Source organism: Cetorhinus maximus, chromosome 35 (genome assembly GCF_964194155.1).
Source record: "Cetorhinus maximus chromosome 35, sCetMax3.hap1.1, whole genome shotgun sequence".
NCBI lineage: Eukaryota > Metazoa > Chordata > Chondrichthyes > Lamniformes > Cetorhinidae > Cetorhinus > Cetorhinus maximus.
This window is the reverse complement of record NC_135913.1, coordinates 11,320,442-11,345,862: the sequence shown is the minus strand read 5'-3', so window position 1 is coordinate 11,345,862 and position 25,421 is coordinate 11,320,442. Positions and strand designations below refer to the sequence as shown.

The 25,421-nt window shown below is 41.3% G+C and overlaps 1 non-coding gene across 1 annotated transcript; it reads left to right on the top strand.

The window, feature by feature from the left end:
- Positions 1-24,648: 24,648 nt before the first annotated feature.
- trnag-ccc (transfer RNA glycine (anticodon CCC)) lies at positions 24,649-24,720 on the top strand. Its single transcript has one exon. It is a non-coding gene; the product is annotated as a tRNA-Gly (tRNA).
- Positions 24,721-25,421: the final 701 nt, after the last annotated feature.

Sequence of the window (25,421 nt, the reverse complement as noted above, 5' to 3'; positions counted from 1 at the left end):
CTAATAGAAGTTGCTCTCTGCCTGGTTCCAGAGCATGTTGCATTAAGAAATTACCTCGAAAGCATTCTAAGAGTTCCTCATTGAGGCTACCATTGCCAATCTGATTTCCGCTGTTTATACGTAGAATAAAATCCCCTGATTATCGCTGCCTCTTTATCCTAAGATCCTAATGTTTCTCCTTATACTTTGTCCTACATTGTCGTTACTGGTAGGGGGCCAGTCGACCACTCCTACTAGTGACTTTTCTCCTTAGTATTCCTCATCCCCACCCAAGCCGATTCTACATCCTGATCTCCTGAACCAAGGTCATTATTAACCATTGGACCAATCTTGTCAATCTTCGATTCACAGTGCTACCTCTCCACCTTTACTTAGCACCCTATTCTTCTTGAATATCGCGTTCCTCTCGATATTAAATGGCCAATAATTGTCATTCTGCACCAAGCTCCTGTAATTGCTATCAGATCAATCTTCACTAGATGTGAAGGATGCGCCAGAGGAGAGGGAGAGGCAGAGAGTTTAATTATATTAGTGCATCAGCGGATGCGCTCCATGCAAATAATGAATAGATATTCTTTATTTGTGTTACGGTTTATTACAACCTTGAATAAAAATTGCAAAAACAGTAATTTAAAAATAGGCCATCATCAGTAACGGCTGCAAAGGTTCATCAACACTAATGTCAGGCTATGATCATCTTGTCAACGTAAATTCACCAGGCTTATTGGAATTAGTTTATCACCAGCCGTGTTAGTGTCGGGTTTCCATGAGTTATTTTAGTTTGGGGTTACTATCTGTGCAGTTAGAGTAAGGTCACCACATTAGTTTTGGAGTCAGTTTATTACCACTATTGCTCCAAAATGGCAGCCGTGGTCATTGTTAGAGTATATTCAATATCAGTTATAACATTTTGGTTCATACGCAGTATAGTTCGAGGCGAGACATTACCTGCGATCCTTTGAGCAGCAAATAAGTTTGATTTACATTCTGGATTGGCGAGGGTTTTACCAAATTAGTAAGAGATCACAATAACCCGGCGCAGTGTCCAAAAGGGTATATTCCATTCAAATTTCACGGGGCATGCGTAGAGCACTTTCAATCCGGGATTATGTTGCTTCCACTGATTTTAACAGGTGAGATTTAATGTCCTGGTTTGCGCAATTTCCCCATTAGTGGCCGAGGCGCAGTGAACCAGAAAATCGCCAAATTGTTTGTTAAAGAACTTCAACTAATGCACAAATATTGTGTAACTTGATTTTCTCAGGGGAGCATGGATTGTTCCATAAAGGGATCTCAGATGCATTCCACTCGGAACCGTATACCTTGAGGGGATTCGGACAGGTCTGTAAAACATGGTAACAGTTCTACAGATAGAGAACATTTACTATCCTGTTCTGGCAGCATTCGGCGTTCCCGGTAAGTCAGTTTCACACTCTGTGGCCTGAAGGTTGTTGATAATTTCAATGTTAATGTAACAGATTTCGAGAATGACCTCATTGGGGAGTGACATATCCATCAGGATGATTTGAGAAATATCGACGTGTATCCTGCTAATCCTTGCCACCGACGAGCGTCTGTTCTGGTCGCTAGACCGTGACAACGGGGGTTCAAGTGTCCTCCTTTTGCTGAGGCTGATTTACCCCCTATTACCCTCGAACAACTCCCCTCCCCCGTCCACCCTCTCAAGTAATAAATCATTCACCCCAAATAGATTTGCTGTTTATCCCTGGGAATCAGTTCATTTATTCCGGGCTCCCTGTTTACTTGACGTTGGTAATTCCTCCGATTTTGGCCGCCTTCACCCAACAGGGGCTTTTGAAAGGATTTTGAGAATACATTGCAGTTCAGGGAGCTGCCAACCTCTGTTCTGCCGGCATGAACCCGCACAATTGCACTATTCGCCAAGCGGTGGTTGGGCTGTTTACTGAGGGTGACTATGGAGAATGTGTGGAATTTCTCGGCATAATTTTAATGTTTGTGCCTCGGATGAATGTTTTATTGGAATCCCCATGTGCCTATTAGTCTTCTGGAAACCATTTTGAAGACGTGGTGATTTCTGAATAACGTTTGCTGGAATTACAACGGGTCTTAGATGGTCAATCGTTTCATTTAAAAAAAGCAAAGTTTCAGCAACACTCGTCTCTATCATGAAAATGAAAATAATCCGTGTCGATAACGCGAAATAGAGACAGATCCGAATATTTCCCAATAAAATGTTGTAACAATTGTCTTTTCGTTGCTTAACTTTTTTCTCCCTTTCTTACAGCCAACTTAATGACAATCGCGATTCTCTCCATAGGGAATTGTGACCTATCGAAATGTATCTCCCTCTACATGGCCGCTATGGCCGCAGCTGATCTTCTGGTCATGATTTTCAACGTAATAATATATCGCGTTATCAGCTTTCACTTTCCGTATTCATTCCTGTCCTACACTGCCGTTTGTAAATTCATCCTGTCTTTGAATCCTGCTACCCTGGATCTCTCTGTCTGGTTTACTGTCTGCTTCACATTTGACCGATTTGTAGCTATATGTTGTCAGAACTTTAAAACAAAGTACAGCACTAAGAAAATGGCGACTGTGGTTTTAACAATAGTCTCTGTTTTGATCTATTTCGAGAACATCCCCTTTTGGTTTGCATATGAACCTGAACGAATGATTCACAATATCGCCTGGGGTTGCCTCTCCAGTGTGGCCTTTTACTCATCGCCTGCTGGTTTGGCATATTCCTGGTTAAAAAGCATTTTTGTTGCTTGGCTTCCTTTTTGGTTGATATTACTGTTTAATTGTTTGACAATCAGGCGAATTTTAGTGGCCAGCAGAGCCCGCAGGGCACTACGGGGTCACAAACATGAGAATCAGAGTGATTTAGAGATGAAGAACAGGAGAAAATCGATTACTTTGTTGTTTGGAGTATCGGGCAGTTTTCTACTGTTGTGGCTGACAGCTGTCGTTAGTTTTTTAACTACGAGATTGCCAAGTACTGCACAAACTCGAGGTGATTTTGCAACTCCTGAATACATCGCGACTGAAACCGGATGCATGCTAATGTATTTGAGTTCTTGTTCAAACACATGTATTTATGCAACAACACAAACTAAATTCAGAGAAGAGATTAAGAAGATGATGATAATTCCCTGGACTATGATTCTGACTATGTTTAAAAAAAAGAGAAAAAAAGAAGAAATGTTCCTCTCCTAACTAGTTAAATTCTAGCAGGTGTTCTAAGTAATCGTCCAAGTGCGAAGTAAAAGGGTTTTTGCGAATATGACCGTGCATCAGAATTCCTTTACTCCATTTGTTTTCTGCCTGCAGTTTCCCAAGACGAACCTAATCTATTCCTAAGGAAACATCGCACTGTTCACTCAAAATTCAAAGCGAACAGTTGGATATAACATATGTGTGTCAGAAATGAGTATCTCACTCCGTTGTAATGAAAATATGACACCCCGGTTTAATTAACAAACAAAGCATTCCTTATTATAGGAACAATGTTCTGGTAATAGTTATTTCTTCTGTAACGTTGTATTGATTATCGAAAAAAATTGGTCCACTATCAGTCCCCATGTGTCTTCCCACTGTCTCCTGTCCGAATGGAATAATTACCCCGGTGAGTATTTAATGATGGGGAGAATGGAAACTTTACTCCGCAATGTTATGTTACGCATCTTTGTTCACACACATTTCAAGGAACACAATTTGCCATCAAATTGATGGAGTTCTTTAAACAGAGAAGCAATCCACTGAATGGATTCTTTCTTTTTGCCATTTACTCTCCACCCATTAACAAGTTACATTCATTTTCACAAGCGATCTCAACATCCAGGAAGACGAATTGTATTGATCCATGTATCCAGTTTAACCTATAGGGATATTTCTGGCCGAAAATGTTTGCGTGATCATAAGGTGGTTCATTGAAGGGAGCTGGCCCAGGTTTGTTCAGGGAGGGTCATGTTCAATTAATTGCTTCGGTTTTTTTTAAATGACGTAACAGTGAGCGTTGATAAGGGCAATGTGCGTTCAATCAAATACAGAATACCTGACTTGTTAACGAAGTTAGAATTGGTACACTGAATAGACAACACCAATAAGGATTCGAAATTGGCTGAGTGACAAGGAATAGCAGTGAATTGTTATTTACAGCAGGAGGGGGGTTATAGTGGATTTCCCAGGGCCCAGTGTTAGGCCCTCTGCTCATCCTCATATATATTAAGGGCCTGGATCTTGGTGTGCACAAGGGAATAATTTCATAACCTGCTTGTTCTCCACTGTTACAACTGAATGGATTACTGGACAACTTCAGGGGGTAGTTTAGAGAGTAAAGTTTATTCTCCTTAACTGAAGGGCATTAACGAATCTATTGGGTATTTACGACATTCAAAAGTCTAGGTGGTCAATTTTACTGCTCGAAGATATTTAATTCAATAAATCATACAGCATCGAAATCAGCCATTTTCTTCTTCTTTCGAATCTATTTGTTAAAGATGTTAAATAGTCTCGCGCTTCTGCTCTTTCCCAGTAGCCTGAAAATTCCTTGTTTTCAAGTAGGGAGCCAGTTCGCTTCTGAAAGTCACGAAATAATTTGCTTTCTCCATTAAATTAAATAAGTATTTCAGACCAAATCAACATATTGTGTAAATGGAAAAAAAAAATCTGCGTGTCCTCGCTGGCTATTTATTTTATCAATGATCATAAATCTGTCTCTTCTGGTTACTGACACCCATGCCAGTGCAGAGCGTTTCTAACAACCTTAAATATTAAAGCACTTAATAATTTTGAACACCTCTATTATGCCGTTGTTTTACTTTTCCCGCCCAAAGAGTAATAATTCGAGCTTCTCCAAACTCTCCACATAACTGAAGTCCATCATCCCTGTTGAAGTTCTTCATTAATGTTTCACGTGGCTTACACGTATTTCTTCTCTGTGCCTCTATTTATCATTATGTCTTGTTAGCGGCTTTCTCATCTTTACCTGCCATCTTCACTGATTTGTTAGTTCACTATAGGGATCCATCCAGCTGTTTTTCTGTTTCACCATGAGGTTAGTACAGCCTATCAGATATATTTTTTTTTTCTTTCAGGCTGAAGCACCACATTTTTCCAAATTAACTTTGACCTTTCATGTTTTTGCACCTTTCACCTCTCAGTTTGTGTCTTCATGAAGAGTTTCTCTTCACGATTTTCTAAAATTCCACTGCTTGTCTCATTCGTATATTTTGAAAGTATTATCTTTATATCGAAATTCAGCTGATTAGTTTATATCAACAAGATGAGTGGTTTTGATACCCGGCAAGACACGTGTGTAACCCCGTTGAGTGGAATGAAATACATTAGTAATATTTTCAGTTTTGTGACTCACAGCCACATTCCGATTCACATTGATGTTGCCCCTTTAATGACAGGAGCTTCGATACTGAGAACATGAGTTATTTTTAAATGAACTTCATGTTGGGAAACAACCATCGGTGCTTGGACTAGTCCCATAATATAAACTCCACACTACCGTATCTGTTATAAAGCGTCATCAACCTGCCCTCTAACATTAATGCTGCTCATTAACACCTCTCCTTCCCAAAACCCCGTATCCTTTCATACTTCCAATTTTCTCCTGGCATTCCATGAGCAATGGTCGAAAAAGGAAAATTGGGGAGGTAGGAGAGAACAATGGGGAATGTTTGTGATAGAGTTGAAGGAATGAGTGGATGAATGACGATAGGATTGATGATAAAGGTAAAGAAGCAGTTGCTGGCGATGTTGTCTTTTCCATTTACACAAACTTTAGGCCCGCCTTTTGTTTATTTCCTTGTACAGTTATGCTCTGCTTTTCATTTGCAACTTCATTCCATCCGTCATCTAATCTAGTCTACACTTCCTCCTGTTGTTCGCCAGCATTCACTTTCGTGTCCCTGTATTTGCTTAAACCAGTTGCGACTGTAAATTGAGTAAGAAGAAATTCCGCCAGGGGTTCGCTAGTCCTTTCTCCGGATAGCAGTGGATGCTCAGTCATTGAATATATTCAAGGCTGAGTTAAACACATTATCGCCTGTAAAGGTGGGTCGCGTGTTATGAGGGTCAATGAGGAAAGCGGAGTTAAAGCCATAATTTGATCAACCATCGTCATACTGCATGGTGAAGCAGCCTCAATGGGCCATATGGATTTCTCCTTCTCTGTATAAAATGCTGGCGAGGGCACGGCTAGAGTGTTGCGTGCAGTTCTGGAATCCGCATTATAGGAAGGAAGTTATTGCACTAGAGAGAGTGCAGGGGAGATTCAACAAGATTGTGCCTGTGCTGTAGAGTTTTAGATGTGAGGAGAGATTGGATAGACTGGGGTTATTATCACAGGAACAGAAGAGATAGAGGGGGTACATTTTTAGGTGTATAAAATTATGAGGGCATAGATATTGGAGGCAGGAAGGAAAGTTTTCCTTAGCTGGAGGGATCAATAACTAAGGGGCATAGATTTAAGGTAAGGGGCTGGAGGTTTAGAGGGGATGTGAGGAATCATTTGTTCACCCAGAGGGTGGTGGGAATCTGGAACTCACTGCCTGAAACGGTGATAGAGGCAGCAACCCTCCGATCATTTAAGAAGTATTTGGATGTGCACTTGCGATGCCATGGCATACAAGGCTATGGGCCTAGTGCTGGAAAGTGGGATTAGAATAGTTAGGAACTTATTTGACCGGAGCAGGCTCGATGGGTCGAAGTGCCTTTTTCTGTGTTGTGGACCTCTATGACTCTATTCCTTAAGTTAAAGTGTGTTTTGTTTTCCCCCAGTTCTGATAACGGTCCATTGAATTTCGATTAGCCATAATTTACCCTGATAATATGCTCGAGGGTGCCGGTCCAGATAAGGACACTGGTTCCTTGACCTCAGGGCACACTGAAACAGTTTTTTTTTTAGGTCTCTGTATCAGATTCCAAAATTATGTCTAGTGCCACTCCAGACAGTAGCAGCTTAATTTAACTTAGTTTTACAACTTGAGATTTGAAAACACAATGATGGGCTTGTAGACCCTTAATATAATTATAACAGCACCGACCAAAATCTTCAATTTCATTATAGACCATTGTTGTTCTTTATCTATTTAATATAATTTCTCTATTCATTATTAACATTTGTTACTCATCGAAATGTTGTTCCTTTTATTTCATTGAATTTTTATACTTGTTGTATAATGACACCCGAAAGCAGTATTGTATTGTTCTGTAAAATGACAATAGATTTTTTGCAATTGACGCATAATCGTAACTTTTACAGTATATCCTTTTAAGCTGATGCCATTTTTGTCAGAAATTTGCCTACTAAGAAGTTGTTGTTTAATCCTATTTCCTGCAGTCAACTTTGTGTTGATTGTGATCCTGAAACGAGGGAATTGCGGCCTCTCCAAATGTATCACTCTGTACCTAATGGCAATGACAACAGCAGGACTGCTACTCATCATCATTGATGCTATACTGAATCGGATTAATAACATCTATTTCCCAATTATTTTTTTATTCATCACTCCAGTGTGTAAACTGAAAATAGTTTTGGCTCTTGCGGTCCTGAACTGTTCCATTTGGTTCACAGTCGCTTTAACTTTGATTGATTTGTAGCCATTTTTTGTCAGAAACTAAAACCAAAATATTGCAACAAGAGAACGTCGACTGTGATTATAGGGACTGTGAGCGTTGTCAGCGGTGTGAGATCCATTCTCTGGTTTCATAATTATCGACAATATACCATGGTTTTGCCTTGAAAAACAAGAATTTTATAACTCATCCTTTTGGATAGCGTGTGAGATGATTGATAGCATATTAACACCGTTGCTTCCATTTATCCTGATTTTGGTGTTCAACGCTATGACTGTCAGGAACATTATAATTGTCAATGGGCTCCGGAAGGGCCTTCGGCGCCAAGGCAGATCAGAGAATGATAGTGACAGAGAAATGGAGAACCGAAGGAATTCCATCATTTTACTCTTTGCTTTGTCTGCCAATTTTATCCTGCTGTGGATTACATATGTTGCATATTCATTAAATTGGCAAATTGTAAACTACAATCTTACGCACAAATATTTTAGTAATCCAGCCTATTTTATCCAACAATTTTGATTCATGCTATGGCTTCTGAGCTCGTGCACCAAAACCTGCATTTACGCACTAACCCTGAGTAAATTTAGAGAGGAGTTAAAGAATGGTTTTAAATATCCATTTATTCTAATTATTAAATTATTTGAACGACAATATGAAAGCGAATCTCAACAAGAGCTGAATTCCTAGCGTTGCTAATCAGTCCCTTTTCAAATTTCATTCCATGCTGTCACTTTGAAATCATTGCAATCCGGCATATTCGATAATAAATGTGACCATTGTGAGGAACACGCTATATACAAAATTGGCAAAACAGTGAATTTTAGGTACTCATACACCTGATTTTTTTTTTAACAACTCTACAAGTTTAATTGCAACCTGTGATTATGCAGTTTTTTTTTGAGGAAACCACAGATCAACAGCTAGGTGTCCAGCGGGGACACGTGGTCTTTGTTTAGCAGAGTTAAAGAAGAGCGACTCTTGATGGGCGAAAGGCTCTTGCTGATTGATTGAAAACACCCGGCCTGGAAGAAGTATGAAGAAATTATTATTTTTGAACTCAGAGTTAGTCTGTTTGTGTTGTGCCTTGAGAGCAGGCTGCAAAGGGAGTCTTTCGCCCTCTCCCCTCCTCTCTCTCCCTCCGCAGAATTGCCTACAGTGTAAGAGAGTTAACCTTAAACCTGGGAATTCTCCTCAGAATAACTCATCTAGAATCTTTTAATAGTCTACAAAGTTGTGACAAGCGAGAATTATCAAAGACAGTGTTTCACAAAAGATCCGTCTGAAAGCACTTCCAGATCTATTGTGAACAGAGTTCTGTTAGGTCAACAGTGTCGAGAACTTTTCTAACTTTATCCTTTAAAAGAAAACTCTCCCATACTCCAGCCCCTGCAGAGATCGTGTTTGGTTTGTGTTTGTGTTTGTGTGTGAGTGTACGATTGTCGGGGTACCTGTTTTTTTTTAAGGGGTTGAAATCATTACACTTCCAAATTACAAAGTGTTTGTGAACCAGTTTTACAACTTGATTTTCTTTAAAAAAAACATAAGTTTGTTTTCTAATAAATCGATTATTTTGTTTTCCTTGAAAGAAGCCAGGTTAAAGATTTTTTATGATTGGGCATAGCAGTATCAAAGGTAAGTAGATTGCCATTTGGTGAGTTAATTAAACACTTAAATGATTGTAGCGACCTGTGGAGAAGTGCTGCTAGATTTAAATCCACACACCTCTCATCGTGGTCCGCAACACCATGGTAAAATTTCAATTCTCATCCTGCACAACCTTATAGGCCTGCAAACCATTAACACAACATTTAGCTGAAATATCTTTCCTCCATTGACCAGCCCAGTGACACTGCACTCGCTGGCCTCATTGTTACATATTAATTTATAGGCAAAGCATGTACACGAATATCTTTGTGATGGATTTTATACTGTTTTGAAAGGATAGAGGCAGGTAGAACAAGATATAAAGTCAGGGGTAGGTGACAGCTAAGGAGAGATTGATAAAAAAGGCATAGTGGAAGGCATTGGCTTTTCAGCGACACAGATTATGTGCCGCTTACAAGTAGCTCAACAATGAAGCACACGTTGTGCAGCTTTTTTAAAAAGGCATCTCGAAGCATCAAATGTTTTTTTTTGGCCTGTCCAGCAGCTGGCAGCATTTAAAGAAATGTGCTTACGAATAGGCAGCATTACTGAAAGAGGCAGCATTTGCGTGGAGTTGTTGGGAAACGAGTTATTAATTTGTGTATAGGACGGTTGAAACCTTAATTGCAATTACTTTAATGTAGGGTTGTAGGACTAGTTGCATTGGCGGTTGCAAGTCAGCTCGAGTGAATTTGGCTGCAGCATTGTAGCGAACGGCAGGCTTGGACACAGTTCAGAGAGATGTCACTGCTCGTTTGCAACTGTTCCTCTGTAAAGTTGCAAAAGTTTGATTGCATATTACCCACAGATTTGTGGCACAGAGGTGTTAAAAGGATGGATCTGCCACATCAAAAGGCAGGAATTTCCAAGAAGGGAGAAAAGCTGCTGATACATGAGCAAGTGCCGCTATCCAGATTTGTTTTGCAGGATGACGGCAAACATGCATGGGTCCTGAAGGAAAACAAAAGATTGCTTCAAGACAACATTGCCCAACAGGGTATGGAACCCGTGATTTTGACGTTATTGGTACCAAACTCTACGCATCTGAGCTAAACAGCGACTGCTTCCACACGTCCTTCGTGTGATCAAGTGTTCAAATTCAGACCAGCAGCAGAGTGGGTATCACAGCATTTTGCCTTGCTGACTGATCGTGCACCAACTGGAATGTACGAAATATCGTGTTGGGTAGTTAGTATCACGATGAAAGATGCCCTTGACATCAAGGCAGCGTTTGACCGAGTGTGGCATCAAGGAACCCTGGCAAAACTGAAGTCAATGTGAATCAGGGGAGAACTCTCCGCTGGTTGGAGTCATACCTAGCATAAAGGAAGATGGCTGTGGTTGTTGGAGGTCAATCATCTCAGCACCCAGACATCACTGCAGGAGTTCCTCAGGGTAGTGTCTTCGACACAACTATCTTCAGATGCTTCATCAATGACCTTCTTCCCATCATACGGTCAGAACTTGGCATGTTTACTGATGATTGAACAATGTTCAGCACCATTCGCGACTCCTCAAATACTCCCGCAGTCCATGTCCAAATGCAAATATCCTGGACAATGTCTAGGATTGGCCTCAAAAGTGGCTAGTAACACTTGTGCCACACAAGTGCCAAGCAATGACCATATGCAATAAGATAGAACCCAACCACCACCTCATTGATATTCAATATCATTACACTCACTGAATCCCCCATTATCAATACTCTAGCTGTTGCCATTGTCCAAAAACTGAGCTGGATTAGCCATATAAATACTGTGGCTATGAAAGCACGTCAGAGGCTTGGAATCCTGTGACGAGTAACTCACCTCCTGATTCCCCAAAGCCTGGCCACCATCTACAAGGCATAAGTAAGGATTGTGATGGGAACCTACCCAATTGCCTGGATGAGTGCAGTTCCCAAACAGTCAAGAAGCTTGTCACCGTCCAGGACAAAGCAGCCCCCTTGATTGACACCACATCCAAAAACATTCACACCCTCCACCACCAACTCACAGTAGCGGCAATATGTAATATTTATCAAATGCAATGCAGGTATTCACTAAGGCTCCTCCGGTAGCAGCTTCCACAAGCGCATGACCACTACCAGATAGAAAGGCGAGGGCAGCCGAGAGATGGGAAGGCCACCACCTGGAAGTTCCCCTCCAAGCTCTGACTTGGAAATATAACGCTGTCCCTTCACTGTCGCTGGGTCAGCATCCAGGAGCTCCCTTCCTGAAGCACTGTGGGTGTACCCACACCACATGAACTGCAGCGGTTAAAGAAGACAGCTCACCACCACCGTTTCAAGGGAAACTAGGGAGGGGTGATAAATTCTGGCCAAACGAGTGAAGCCCACATCCCGTGAATGAATAAAAAAAATTGTGAACTCAAAGCTTCAGGTTAGTAGCGAGCTGGAAGGAAATCTTTTCTCCCCAGAGCTGTCTGAGTGTTTTGATCTTCACAAAACTGCTCAGCAGCATCAGCGACCTTCATTTTCTCAATGTTGAAAATATTCTGCCGCAAGGTTCACAATGTTTCGCCATCATTAGGCTGATATCCCAAGCAAATCTCAAACTGAAAAAAATATCGCCATCAGTTCTTATGCAATCTCTCTTTCTCTTTTTCTAACATGGGATTTGACATGTCTCCCATGAAGAGTATAAGTTGCTCATCCAGAATTGCCTTGAGAAGGATTGCTGAATATAAGAAGTGAAAGCAATTGAAACATTGAAGTAAAAATAGCTTTGAAATGTTGCCGTATCACAAGTTTGTTGCAGTTCAACCTTTTGAACTGAACTGCGAATGAGGAGTAAGGTGGATACTAAATGCAAACTCATGACTAGGGGTTCAGCGCGAAATGACCCAGTGCCTGTATCATTTCGTTTTGTTAGTATAATTGGGCGGAGTTGCAAGGGCAGGGAACATAAATATATTTCCTCCTGGCTCTGAATCAACGACTTTGGACGTTTAGGGCAAGTTGGGAAAGTAGTAAATGACAGAACGAGGAAAAGGCCAACTGCCCTTATGATTGATGTATTTACTTTGGCAACAGTCATACAGCAGCGACAATTAACGGTAGGGGAAGCTCACTAATTTTTTGTTTTTATCCTCTGCTGGGTGTCCTGATAAAGAGCAGATGTGAGATAGATTGGAATTGGAAAAAGTTATACGGCAAAGCAATGGCTTCTCAGCCACATAAAAAATGTGCCCCATAAAATTACCTCAGCAATGAAGTAGACGTTATGCGGTGAAGTATTTTGTTTCGTTCCAGCCTTGATTGAAAGTAATTAACAAAACATTGGGAGTCCGTTGTGCAGCTTTTCAGAAACATATACAGAAGCATCAAATATATCAATGGGAAGAGGATAATCAGGGAAAAATTTGCGTGCAGTTGTTTGGAATTGAGTTTTCAATCCGTGTAGAGGGCCGTAAATGGCTTGAATGCGATCCCTTTAAGGTAAACAAGCATGACTCGTGGCACTGGCGATTGCAGGTTCGCTCGAGTGAATTTGCCTGCAACATTGCAGCGAACGGCAGCGTTGTCACTGCTCTTTTGCAAGTATTCTACTGTACAGTAGAAAATGTTTGATCACATGTTAACGACAGATCGCTGGCACAGAAGTGTTTAAATTAGCCGGGATTTGTCAGAACAAAAGGCGTAAATTTTCCAAGCAGCACGAACGAAATGAAAAGTGCAATCCAACAGCGGTAAATGCCCCCAGTTGAAACCCCCTTGCAGCGTGTCAGGAACTACTTCAGGACTGTAACTGAACATCGCAATCACCATGAGGTTTAAGACAGAAAAGCTTCACAGGCCAGTATAGGGGTCAAACCTGCGAGTTGTGCGTTACACGCGCCACGGACTAAACACATGAGCTAACAATTCAAGCCTTCAAATTTTTCCGAGTAAGAACAAGTGATTTTCAAATTCAGTCTATTGGTGAGTGGATAATCCAGTATTCTTCCCGACTGTCTGATCGCGCACCAGCTGGAACATTAGAACTCTCACATTTGCAAACTCAAAGCTTCAGGTCACCAGCGAGCTGGAAGGATAAGTTTATTCCAAGAGTTGTCTCAAAGTTCCAAACTTCACAAAGCTGCTCAGGAAAGTGTACGCTCCCCTTTTTTTCTCAATGTTGAAACCATTCTGCCGACAGCAAATCTGAAGGTGCAAAATTCCATGCCATCGATAAACTGATATTTTGCTTAAGCTGTTGCATTCAAGCTATCAACGACCCGCTACATGAAACAATAACTCGCTTCCCAACAACCAAATGCTGCCTCTTTCAGCAAAGCCGATTCATAAGGAAACAGGCAGTCAGCTGCTGGCTCGGCAAATAATCATTTGCTGCTTCTATATGTCTTCTAGATATACTGCACAACGGACTCTCATAGGCCCATACACGTTTGCAACACAGAAGGAGGCCACTCGGCCCATCGTGTAACAAAGATCTGACTACACTAATAAGACCATAAGACATAGGAGTAGAACTTAGGGCATTCGGCCCATCGAGTCTGCTCCGCCATTCAATCATGGCCGATATGTTTCGCAACCCCATTCTCCCGCCTTCTCTCCGTAACCTTTGATCCCCTTACCAATCAAGAATCTATCTATCTTGGTCTTAAATACCCCCAATTACCTGGCCTCCACAGCCTTCTGTGGCAATGAATTCCATAGATTCAACACTCTCTGGCTAATGAAGTTTCTCTTCATCTCTGTTCTAAATGGTCTTCCCTTTACTCTTAGGCTCTGCCCTTGGGTCCTACTCTCTCCTACTAATGGAAACATCTTCCCACGTCCACTCAATCCAGGCCTTTCAGTATTCTGTAAATTTCAATCAGATCCCCCCTCATCCTTCTAAACTCCACCGAGTATAGACCCAGAGTCCTCAAATGTTCCTCATATGTTAAGACTTTCATTCCTGGGATTGTTCTCATGAACCTCCTCTGGACCTTCTCGAGGGCCAGCACATCCTTCCTGAGATACGGGGCCCAAAATTGCTCACAATATTCTAAATGTGGTCTGACCAGAGCCTTATAAAGCCTCAGCAGCACACCCCTGCTTTTATATTCTAGTCCTCTCGAAATAAATGCTAACATTGCATTTGCCTTCCTAACTACCGACTCAACCTGCAACTTAACCTTAAGAGAATCCTGGACTAGGACTCCCAAGTCACTTTGCACTCCGGATGTCTGAATTCTCTTCCCATTTAGAAAATAGTCTATATCTCTATTCTTCCTACCAAAGTGCATGACCTCACACTTCCCCACGTTGTATTCCATCTGCCACTTCTTTGCCCATTCTCCTAATCTGTCTAAATCCTCCTGCAGCCTCCTGGACTCCTCCACCTGTCCCTCCACCTATCTTTGTGTCATCTGCAAACTTAGCCAGAATGCCCTCAGTTCCTTCATCTAGATCATTAATTTATAAAGTGAAAAGTTGTGGTCCCAACAGTGACCTCTGCGGAACTCCTGTAGTCACCGGCCGCCATCGTGAGATGGACCCCGTTATCCCCACTCCCTGCCTCCTGCCAGACAGCCAATCTTCTATCCATGCTGTTACCTTGCCTCAAACACCATGGACTCTTATCTTACTGAGTATGCTCCTGTGTGGCACCTTGTCAAAAGCATTCTAGAAGTCCAATTAGATAACATCCATTGGCCCTCCTTTGTCTAACCTACTCGTTACCTCCTCAAATAATTCTAACAGACTTGTCAGGCATGACTTTCCCTTGATGAAACCATGCTGACTTTACCCTATTTTATCATGCACTTCCAAGTATTCTGAAATCTCATCCTTAATAATGGACCCTAAAATCTTACCAACGACCGAGGTCAGGATAATCCCTTTTTATAGCGCTTGGCCCATAGTCCTGGATGCCATGGCAATGTTGCAAGAGTTTCTGATGCAAACACCCTATCAGGGAGTGAGTTCCAGACTTCCACCGCCCTCTGGGTGAAATAATTTCTCCTCCACTCACCTCTTAGCCTTACACTTTTTACCTTAATTCTATGTACCCTGTTTATTGACGTCTGTACTAATGGGGAAAGTGGTTTCCTATCCACCTTATCTACGCCCCTCATAATCTTATGCACCTCTACCAGGTCCCCTCTTAACCTTCGCTGTTCCAATTAAAACAACCCCAGCCTATCCAAACATTCCTTAGAACTCAGTCCCTCCAGCCCAGGCAGCAAATCTCCATTGCACCCTATCCAGTGCAAATGCATCCTTCCCATAATTTCGTGACCAAAACTGCACACAGTACTCCACTTGTGGCCTAACCAGTTTTTACACAGTTCCAGTATAGCCTCCCTGCTCTTGTATTCTATGCATTAGTTAATAAAGGTAAGTATCCCATATGCATTCTTAACCACCTTATCTACCTGCCCTGCTGCTTCCATGGATCTATGGACATGCACACCAAGGTCCCACTCATCTTCAGTAATTCCCGGGACCTACTATTCCTAGTGTCAACCATTGCTCTGTTAGCCCTCCCCAAGAGTATTGCCGCACATTTTTTCCGTGTTGAGTTCCATTTGCTACTGCTCTTCCCACCTGATCAGTCCATTGATATCGTCCTGCAGTTTTCGGATTATCTCCTCACTATTTACCACTTTACCATCCTACCCTCCTAATGTTCTACAAATTAGCTTGAAGCACCTGGGGAAACAAGCAAAATGTCAAACCGCACACTGTGATCAGTGCTGAGCTACATCGAAGCGGCACATAATCCGCATGGGTGTGAAGCCAATGATGTCTCGTATAACTTATTTTCCTTCCAATACCTCTTGGACAATCGCGTTATCAAGTTTCCCAGCAGAGGTTAAGTGCAAATTTAAAATTCAACACATGCTCCTTAATTTTGCGTCTGTTTCATTGTCAACAGATGCTGCCCGAATTGTCCAGTATTTCCACAATCACTTCTTAAATTTTATTTTAGTTGACGTTCACTCTTACCACTTTAGCTTTCCATGGATGCTTTCCTGGGAAGTAGCACATTATCCCGCAGGGCTATAAGTGACTCCATATCAAATAGTTTTTTTTCAGCATCTCCCATTTATTCCAAGAGAATTTGACATTCTTAACAGCGTATGATGCGCAATATTTTGCTTTCGTGTCTCACTAACTTTATTCACCTTCACGTAATTAGGAAACTGTTTTGATATTAACATCCTTGCAAGTTTCCTATCATACTACCTGTTGTAGCTCTTGTTATGTGTTTCTCATTTTTTGCTCTTCCTTGTTTCTTTCCTATTCACCAGAACGTCTAATCTTCTCTACATTTACATTTAACCTCATTTTAGTTTATGTTTGTCTTAGGTCTTTAACTGCCTCCTTATCAAATCGCTTTTGCAACAACTTCCATTGATCCCAAGAGAATCTGACATTCTTTAAGTGTCCCCAGTGAAGGATATAACATCCCGCCTTTCACACACCATCTGAAACAGGAACGACCCACTTGGCGCTGTTTAAATGTGTGAAGTGGGAGCAGCTGGCAGCAACCTCGAGCCTGTCATTGTCGCATTCCCCACCCCCACCATTAACCCCTGCTGCACTCGCCCATATGTCGTGATCGCAATTCTAGAAACAAACGAATTTTCGTAAATCTCCTGATCCATCTGTAATCCATTTTCATATTTCGAAGGTGAAAGTGAACATTTTCGAAGACTGAAAACAAAGGCACTGCTGTCAGATGCCCATTATACACTTCCGCCAATATTCTGTTCCATTGATTGTAATATGACACATGGTTTGATGGGCAGCAATTGGGAACCTATGTTTTAGACACGGCTCCTCTTCAATTTAACCTCACGATCCATTTTGTTAAGTTGGGTAAAGATTCTCATTGACCATCTCACTCATGATTTCAGCTCAATGTACTGACTGGCCTTCAGTTACATGGTGCCGGTGATCCGGAGTGCACTTGTGTTGTACAATACGGTGCGCCTGAGAGTGGAGAAGAATGATGGACAAGACATGGACGGTGCACAGTGGGGATTGGCCTGAGAATAATGCAGGGACTTTGGGTGAGTGTATGGGAGGAGCCGATTTCAGATTGGGAGAGTATAGAAGTCAATAAGCAGGATCAGAAGAAAAGGGAGGAGAGGTCAGGCAGCGGCAACAGTAGGAAATGACCAACTGGAAAACGATTATATTAATCATCGATATCAAAGTTATCACCGGTTAAAACTACATTGACATAATGTTTCTGAAATCACACATCTTATTAAAGAATGCATCACTTTTCAACAACGTTGAGTCACAGAATTATGCTCCCAAATGGGGTAATTCCGTTAAGACACATACTACGGTGAAGTAGGCAAAAATAAACATTCTTTCACCAAAAGTTGTTCCCTTTCAGTTGCATATTTATCTCTAGTTTCTTAGCGTTAAATAGTGTGTCTTCTCTCCCTTCTTAATTAAACCAAAATCTAACGGCCCAGTTGCTCTCATTTATTGAGGTACAAGGAGAGTCATCAGCAGCTACTGAACTTTCTCCACGGCTATACAAAGTTTTCCACTCTTGTCATCATGTTCCAAATTGAGGCTGGCATTAGAGAATCTAGCGTGAATGATACCCAGCTTATTCGAATCTAAATCATGATTTATATTTAAAAAGTTGCAAGCTGACAGAATACATTTAAATACACCACTGAGGCGACAAAAATGTCAAAGAAAGAGCTGCAGAGGTAAACAAATGCAGCCGCAATTTGCAAATATTATCACTGCCCAACTGACTGCTCTTCAGCTTTCACAGCGCAGCATCAGTGGAGGTAAACAAAGCGAGCGCTTCAGGTCGATTGGATTTTCATCAGGACTGAAAGAAAATATAAATATAACAGTTTTAAAAACCAGTGGAGAGCTGGAGGCGGGAGAATGTACAAAAGCGAACATCTGTAAGGGTAGAGTGCTAGAGAGAAAAGGTTTCATGATGGAAAAGTTGGAGAGCGTTGCAATGGTAATGGTAAAGAAACAAACAAACAATTTATCCAGAGGAGTTTGTGGATGGCTGCATAGCAACTGACCGAATGCAAACAGAATGAATAAAGAAAGAAAGGGGATAAAAATAGCAAAAAAAACATTGGAAACAGAGGTAATGAAATTTAAATCAACCCAACAAAGTCCAAACAAATCATTTGGATTTACGTGACAATATAAAGAAACCCGAATGAATCAATATTACCTTTGGTGGTTAATGCTTAAGGAAGCACTTTGACTTGTTACCGGCGGTAGGAGAGAGCAAGGGGAGGGATTGACTGATTTATGTTACTGCACGTTATGCAGGAAAGAGGGTTTAAATGCTGGAGATTTTTAATGCAGAATTTGCCGACTGACCTATTTACACACCTACATTTTGTGATTCACACAGTTTAGAACGTTACAACAAATGAAGTTTCTGTCTTTCAAGGGGATGGTTCCACACTTCCCACAACAGACAGCAAATTAAATCGTTTACCCACTCGCGGAATCCATCTCTATCCCTTTGTTTTTTCCCATTGGATATCTCCCGAAATAAATGCAATCTCCAAAGCATTGCAGACCCAGTACCGATTACTTACTAATTCTCTCAGTGAACAGTGATATTTGCAGCAACAGTGGGGCACAATTCAAATTTTCACAAAGCAAAGCTGTGCCGCATAATGGCGCCATCCCTCATGGATGGGAGTTCCTGAGTTCAGTTCTCAGTGCTGCCTCTATTCGTTTGATTAAATGTATGGCTTTAAACTAAACAAACCAAAAATAGCACTGAGAATTATGTGACAATATGAAGAAGCCGGATAGGATCAAAGTTACCTTTAGATGTTTCGAAGGCCCGGTATAGATACCTGGGTAACAACTGTTATCACATCACACGCACTGGAAAGGAAAGAGCCGTTTGTACAAGTTAGAAGATTTGTGAAATGAAGCCAAAGGAAGGTTCCGTGAGGGAAATGCGCTGTGGATGGTAGGTAAAGAAGGAAATGGACAAAAAGTAGGGCGTGATGCCTCTTGTCAGGCAGCGGATGGAGGTATGGAGCTCAAACGAGCCCGTTTAGCTTAGTTGGTAAAGCAGCCAGCAATTAATTTAAGGGTCTAGCGTTCCAGTCCACGCCTGATCGCCGCTTTTAGGTCAAGGTGTTCACTTCCCATGAAACGGAAAAAAAAAAAGCGAGCAATGTCCGCTGAATTCTTCATGGAGAAAAGGAGATACCGAGACGACTCTGGCACTGGCATAACATTTCATCGTCAGGAAATTGTGGCTGGCTGGGAATTTATTTAAAGAAATGGTTTCTAGATTTCCTGCTACCCTAAGTGTGATAAAGTGTGAAAAGTGCTACCTGACTTTTCTCTCGGTTGGCCGAGAGGCCATCCTTGGGGTTCAGCGTCAAAAACATGTTAAGATTCAACCCTATTCTTACCGCCGGGAAACAGTTCTCCTTATTTAACTTGCCGATTGATTTTCACTGGATAGGACCCTCGATCAGATCACCTTCATTCTTCTATACTCAAGGGAAGAGAAAATGTTAGGACCCCTGAAAAGAATAATGTGCAGGGGACCTGGGAGAAGGCTGGGCAGTGACAGCGATTAATTGTTCATTCAAGTGCCAGCACAGATCCTTTGCGCCAAATGACATCATTAGATGCTTTAACCATTCTATGATTCTGTGAGTATAGAACTTGTACTCCGAACGTAACACACTAAACCCTGGAATCTGACTGGTTAATCTACACTGCTTCCACACCAAGTCAGTATAATCGTGTTTGTTCCTCTGAGTCGTGCCTTTAAGAACATAAGAAATAGGAACAAGTGTATCATGTACTGGTCTTGACGGCTTCTCAAACTTCCTGGCTGATGTTCCTCAATTGCACTTAACTGAACTACCACGTTGTACCAATGAATCCCAGAGAACACCGGGAGATATCGATCTCTGCCTTGAAATTCCACAACTCTCCCGTGTCTGGAATTAAGATGATTCGAAACAGTTTGAATGAAGACATTTTCCTCATCTGGCGGATAATAGCTGATGCCTTTTTCTGAGACTCTGACCAATAGTGCTAGAATCCCCAGCCTTAGGAAAAATATTACCAACATCTACCCTGTCAAGGCCCATAAAATGGAAAATCCTTCAATCAAATCACCTCTGATTCTTTGATATTTGAGACGAATCCATCTGCTCTATCCCCTTAGCACTGATTGCTTCAGGATTCATGCCACTGCTTGGGCACTCCTTCAAAGGAAAGCTCTCAATTTGCACTGTCACGCCGCCTCAAAACAGATCCACAATGATGTTTGCAGCAAAATAGTGCGATACAATTCAAAGTTTCGCATTAAAGGTCAAGGTTGCAAGCTGGGTCTATGTGTTATTTTGTTAAAGCGCCTGTTTAGTAAATAACAATTGCTGAAATCCAATCCCTCTAATGCTTCTCTTCATGCGTGATTTTAAATCAGATCAACTAAGCCCAGAAGAAGCCCTGATTATTACGTGGGGATATGCATAAGGAGCATTTTGATTTATTGCGGGCGATAGCTGAGAGGATGGAAGGGATTGACTGATTTATGTTACTGCACGTTATGCAAAAAAGTGTGGGGAGGGATAAGTGTTGGAGCTTGTTAATGAAGACCTTGGGCTGACACATCTTGTGTCACCTTGTGATTCATCCAATTTAGAACGTTATTCTGAATGAGCTTTCTTGCTTTCAATGGGATGGTATCACACTTTACCACATAATACAGCATATGATCCCGTTTACCTACTCGCGAAATGTGTCTCTATTCCTTTGTGGCTTCCCTCCCCAAGTTCTGGAAATTCAAAACTCGCTGAAATGGATGCAATATGTTGATGGTTGTGACGCCTCTTTCCCATGGCTGCTTTGGGAAAGCTGGTGACCAGACCCTGGATAGCCAGGTTTGCAGTGCATCAGACTCTTGTCCTGAGGTGCAGGGCTCCAGGACCTGTTTACGCGCTGCATTTTGTTTTAAGGTAATTGATTATTATTATTATTATTACAATGATTACTCCCAAATAAATTACAAGAGCAAAACGAGCAACGTCCGCTGAATCCTTCAAGGAGAGCAGAAGATATTGAGACGTTTCCTTGCTATGCAAAGAATAATAAACCAATTTTATCGAAATCGAGGTAGCCTCGATAATTGTTAAGAGTTTCTTCTAGATTTACAGCTACTCTAGGTTTAAAAAATGCTTCCTCACTTTCCTCTTGCTTGGACTGGACTCTATCGCCAAAGATCAGTGGCATAAAAATGTTAAAATTCAGCCCCATTTTCCGCCGGGGATCAGTTTCTCTGTATTGAACCTAACAAATAATTTTACCAGGGTAGATACCTCGATCAGATCACCCCTCATTCTTTTATACTCAAGAAAACATAAAAGGGAGAAGCCCTGAAAAGAAAAAATCAATGTGCAGAGACCATGGAGAAGGCTGGGGATTGACACGAGGAAAACATCTCCTTCAGAAAGTCAGCCAATTAGCAGGGCCAATTAGCCTCTTTCAGTGTTGTAGCCACTCAATGATTACACCACTCTCCGATTATCAAACCTGAACTCGTAAGCTAAGCCACCAAACTCTGGAGCCCCACTTGTGTATCAGCACGGATTCCACTCCATGGTCTATATAACGCCGATGTTTCCCCTGAGCAGTGCCTGTAAGAACACGAGAAATAGGAGCACGCGTGGCATGCATTTCACGGCTTCTCAAAGATTCAAGAGTTTCCTGACTGATCGCTCGTATCAACTGCTTTTCCTGGAAATTCTCAATTCGAACATCGATTATCTGTGAGGACAGGAGTCAGAAGCTTTCATGGCACAAAAACCAAAGTGTTTTGTGATGAAAATAGAACAAAAAGATTTGTAGAAGGCGTTACTTCAGCCTTAGCTGGTGCATCCCGTCTAGTTCTGGGTGTTGCACTATAGGAAGTGTGTGAAGATGTGAAGAATGTTGGAAAAAGTGAAGAAAAGATTCACGAGAATCGTTTTACTCTTTCCAACCCAATATAAGTTTTCCCTGGCTGTTTTCTTATATTCCTAAATTTCTGTCCGTACGCCTCAGGCACGAGCTCACGTGCACTCAAAATAGCCTTTTTTTACGACATCATAATTCGCCGACATTTCTTCTGACAGCAAAGCATTACCTCATGTGCTCTACCCACCAACCTGGATGGTAACAACCATGTCCAGTTTTCCAGTGGCCATTTTATCTGTTTAGCTATATTCTGAAATGAAATAAATAATGTTTCAACATATTTTTCCTCAATCTTTAGAATAGCTTGTACAAATTTAATAATCTTCCCACTGGATTTTAAGTTAAAAGATTTTTCATCAACAGTACTTTCCACAGAATCTGAGGTCTCTATTTTAACTACCAGTCTCTCAAGCCAATATTCTCTGGGGCCTTCCTTAATCCTCTTTCCTATTGTCAGCTTTCCCCTCTCGAGATCAAGTTTTCGGATTTCCATTTCTTTTTGAAATGATCTCTCTTTTCCCCTTTCTTTTTCTGCTCTGTCTAGTAACAGTTTATTCATTTCCAATTCTTTTCATTTTCTTCTGCCTCCAATTCAAGCTTTCTCAGTCTCTTTGCTGGTTCAAATTCAAGCCTCTTCATTTCTAACTGAAGTCTCAAGACCTACAGCTGTGACTCACTAGTGTCAGGTATAACTTCGAATTTTTAATGCTGCTCTGGCCTTCAATCATATCTGCTTTCTTACCCACTGCAGGTAACCCTAATTGTAATCTATCTGCCAATTCCAGTGACTTAACTTTAGTTACTTTTTTTAAACCAGCCAAAGTCATAACTTCAACTCCCAAACAAGTCTCAACAACTGCCAAAGCCATATTGCATTCTCACCACTACAAAATTCCTCACCCCAACTCCTGAATTCAAAGTGCTTCTCGTACTCGTAATCTTAAGATTCACTAACTGTAAAAAAATCAAGGAACTTCAAACATATCCCGCAAAGAGCTCCCAGCTCTGTTATCGCACAGCCAATGGTGAATGCTGAGTTGTTTAATCCCAGATGAGAAACTTGAAACAACTGCCACAATTTGTTCTACAAATTGTATAAATTTTGAATTCGTGCCCTGAATTCAGTCCTAAAAAGGCCATGGATTTTTTTATAGACTTTTACGAAGCTGGATTAAACATTTATTAATGGAAGAAATGGAAGAAGATATAAATATATGCATAGATCTACAAATTATACTATGATAACCTCCAAATCCCTACTCAACCTAACTCCCAGTTACACATTCATAAAGGCTACAGTCAGACAGATAGATTATAAAAGATCCAGGCAAAGGGACCTTGTACCTTGAGCACGTCGACTTCCGAGTGATTTTCTTAACTTCAGCCCTTTGAAGACAGTAGCTTGAGGCATTGATGCTGATGGCATTTTCACACACTTGTAAGATCTTCAAAATACCTTCCCTTACATACAGCCCTTTTTCCTTCTTTAAGCATATCTCCGTCTTTAAATGCTAATGCCCATTGCTTCACTATGTTTGGGGCTTTATCTCCCAGATAAGAAAACACTTCTCATAGCACTAAGATTTATCAATAATATTTGGGGAAAGATAAACACTGTTTCTAAACTTCACCGCGATAGGTGGCACAGTTCACCACCGCCACCCACCCCCCCTCCCGCCCCCCCCAGCCCCTACCCCCCACCCCCCACCCGCTTTGAAAACAACCTGGAATGATTTATTCCAAAATGCAAGTGCTCCCTTGAGGCCTGTGTTTCTAAACTTCCGCGTGTTTGCCTAATTTACATTTCAAACCTAATCTCTCTTCTCAGATCAAAGCACCCAGTCTAGCTGCCCCTCATTCAATTGAATCACACACACACGCACACAGACACATGTAGATACATATACACATCCCACTGTTACTCCATTTTACAATAAATTCTAGTGAGATTATGAGAATTATTATACCTTTTTGACACCGAGCGCCATGTCACAGCTGAGGTCCAAACAATGTTTCACACAGGTACTTCATAATGTCTTTAGTTTTGAACGTTTTGCCCCTGGAATGTAAGCCATGTGAATAAGTGCTATACGATGGAACATGTGTTATTAGTCATTGGACGAAGAGGTCCATACAGAATGGCCTTCTTCTGCTGCCTAATATGCCTGTGAATCCTGGCCTGTCTGCATGAAAGTTACAGAATGGGACATGTGTTATTCATCATTGAGTGGGCAAGTAAAATAATTAGTGCTGAATGTTGTGAACTATAATTACAATTATGGTTTAACTTTACTTAATGACTGGTGTGAACTTCAGGAAAATCCATCTAAACCTCATCAAATATTATAGGTATCAGCTACTCGCTTAACAGGGGCTGTGTGCATTACAAATTTGTTGCGAATGGTTGAAGAAAAAACAGGAACCAATAATGACCGGTTCAGTCCCAAAATCCAGAGTGATACTCTGTGATTATGACGTAGTCAGCGATGGTGGTGTAGTGGTGAGCCTGGTTGCTTCCCAAGCAGTTGACCCGGGTTCGATCCCCGGCCATCGCATTCTTTCAACTTCAAACCATTCAATCGGAAGATGCAGTTTTTGGGCATTTTAGAGTTATACAGCGCAGAAAAGGGCCTTTCGTACCCTTGCCGGCCATTAAGTACCGATCTATTCTATTCCTATTTTCCAGCAATTAGCCCGTCGAAATGCCCCCTAAAAGTACCCCTGTAAGCTATGGCGTTTCAAGTACTCATCTAAATATATTTTTACATTCAAATGTACGCGGGTGCAATTCAAATAAAAATACGTTCCAGTTTTATTTAAAATTTTACTCACGTTTGATCCTTATCCTTAATAACTATGATTTTCCGTGAACTGCAGTGTGAAATCGGAATGGAAATATTGGGATTGAAAAATAAGAAAGTGCTGGAAAAGCTTAGCAGCTTTGGCAGCTTCTGTGGAGAGGGGAAAAAACGGCGTTAACTTTTCGAGCCCAATATGACTCTTCTTCGGAACCAGGGAGAGGTAGAAATGTGATGGGTTTTATGCTGTTGACTAAAGTGGGGAGGGGCAGTTGGAGCAGAATAGTTCTGCTTTCGATTGAATTCAGAAAGCTGTGAATGAAGGCGACATTGCACCGTCTTGTTAAATCTTTCTCGTGATGGTTATGTTAAATACAGAATAAAAACAAAGTGTATTTTATTGATTGGTTCTAGTTTTTTTTTTGCAAAAATATACTTTATTCATAAAATATCTTCAA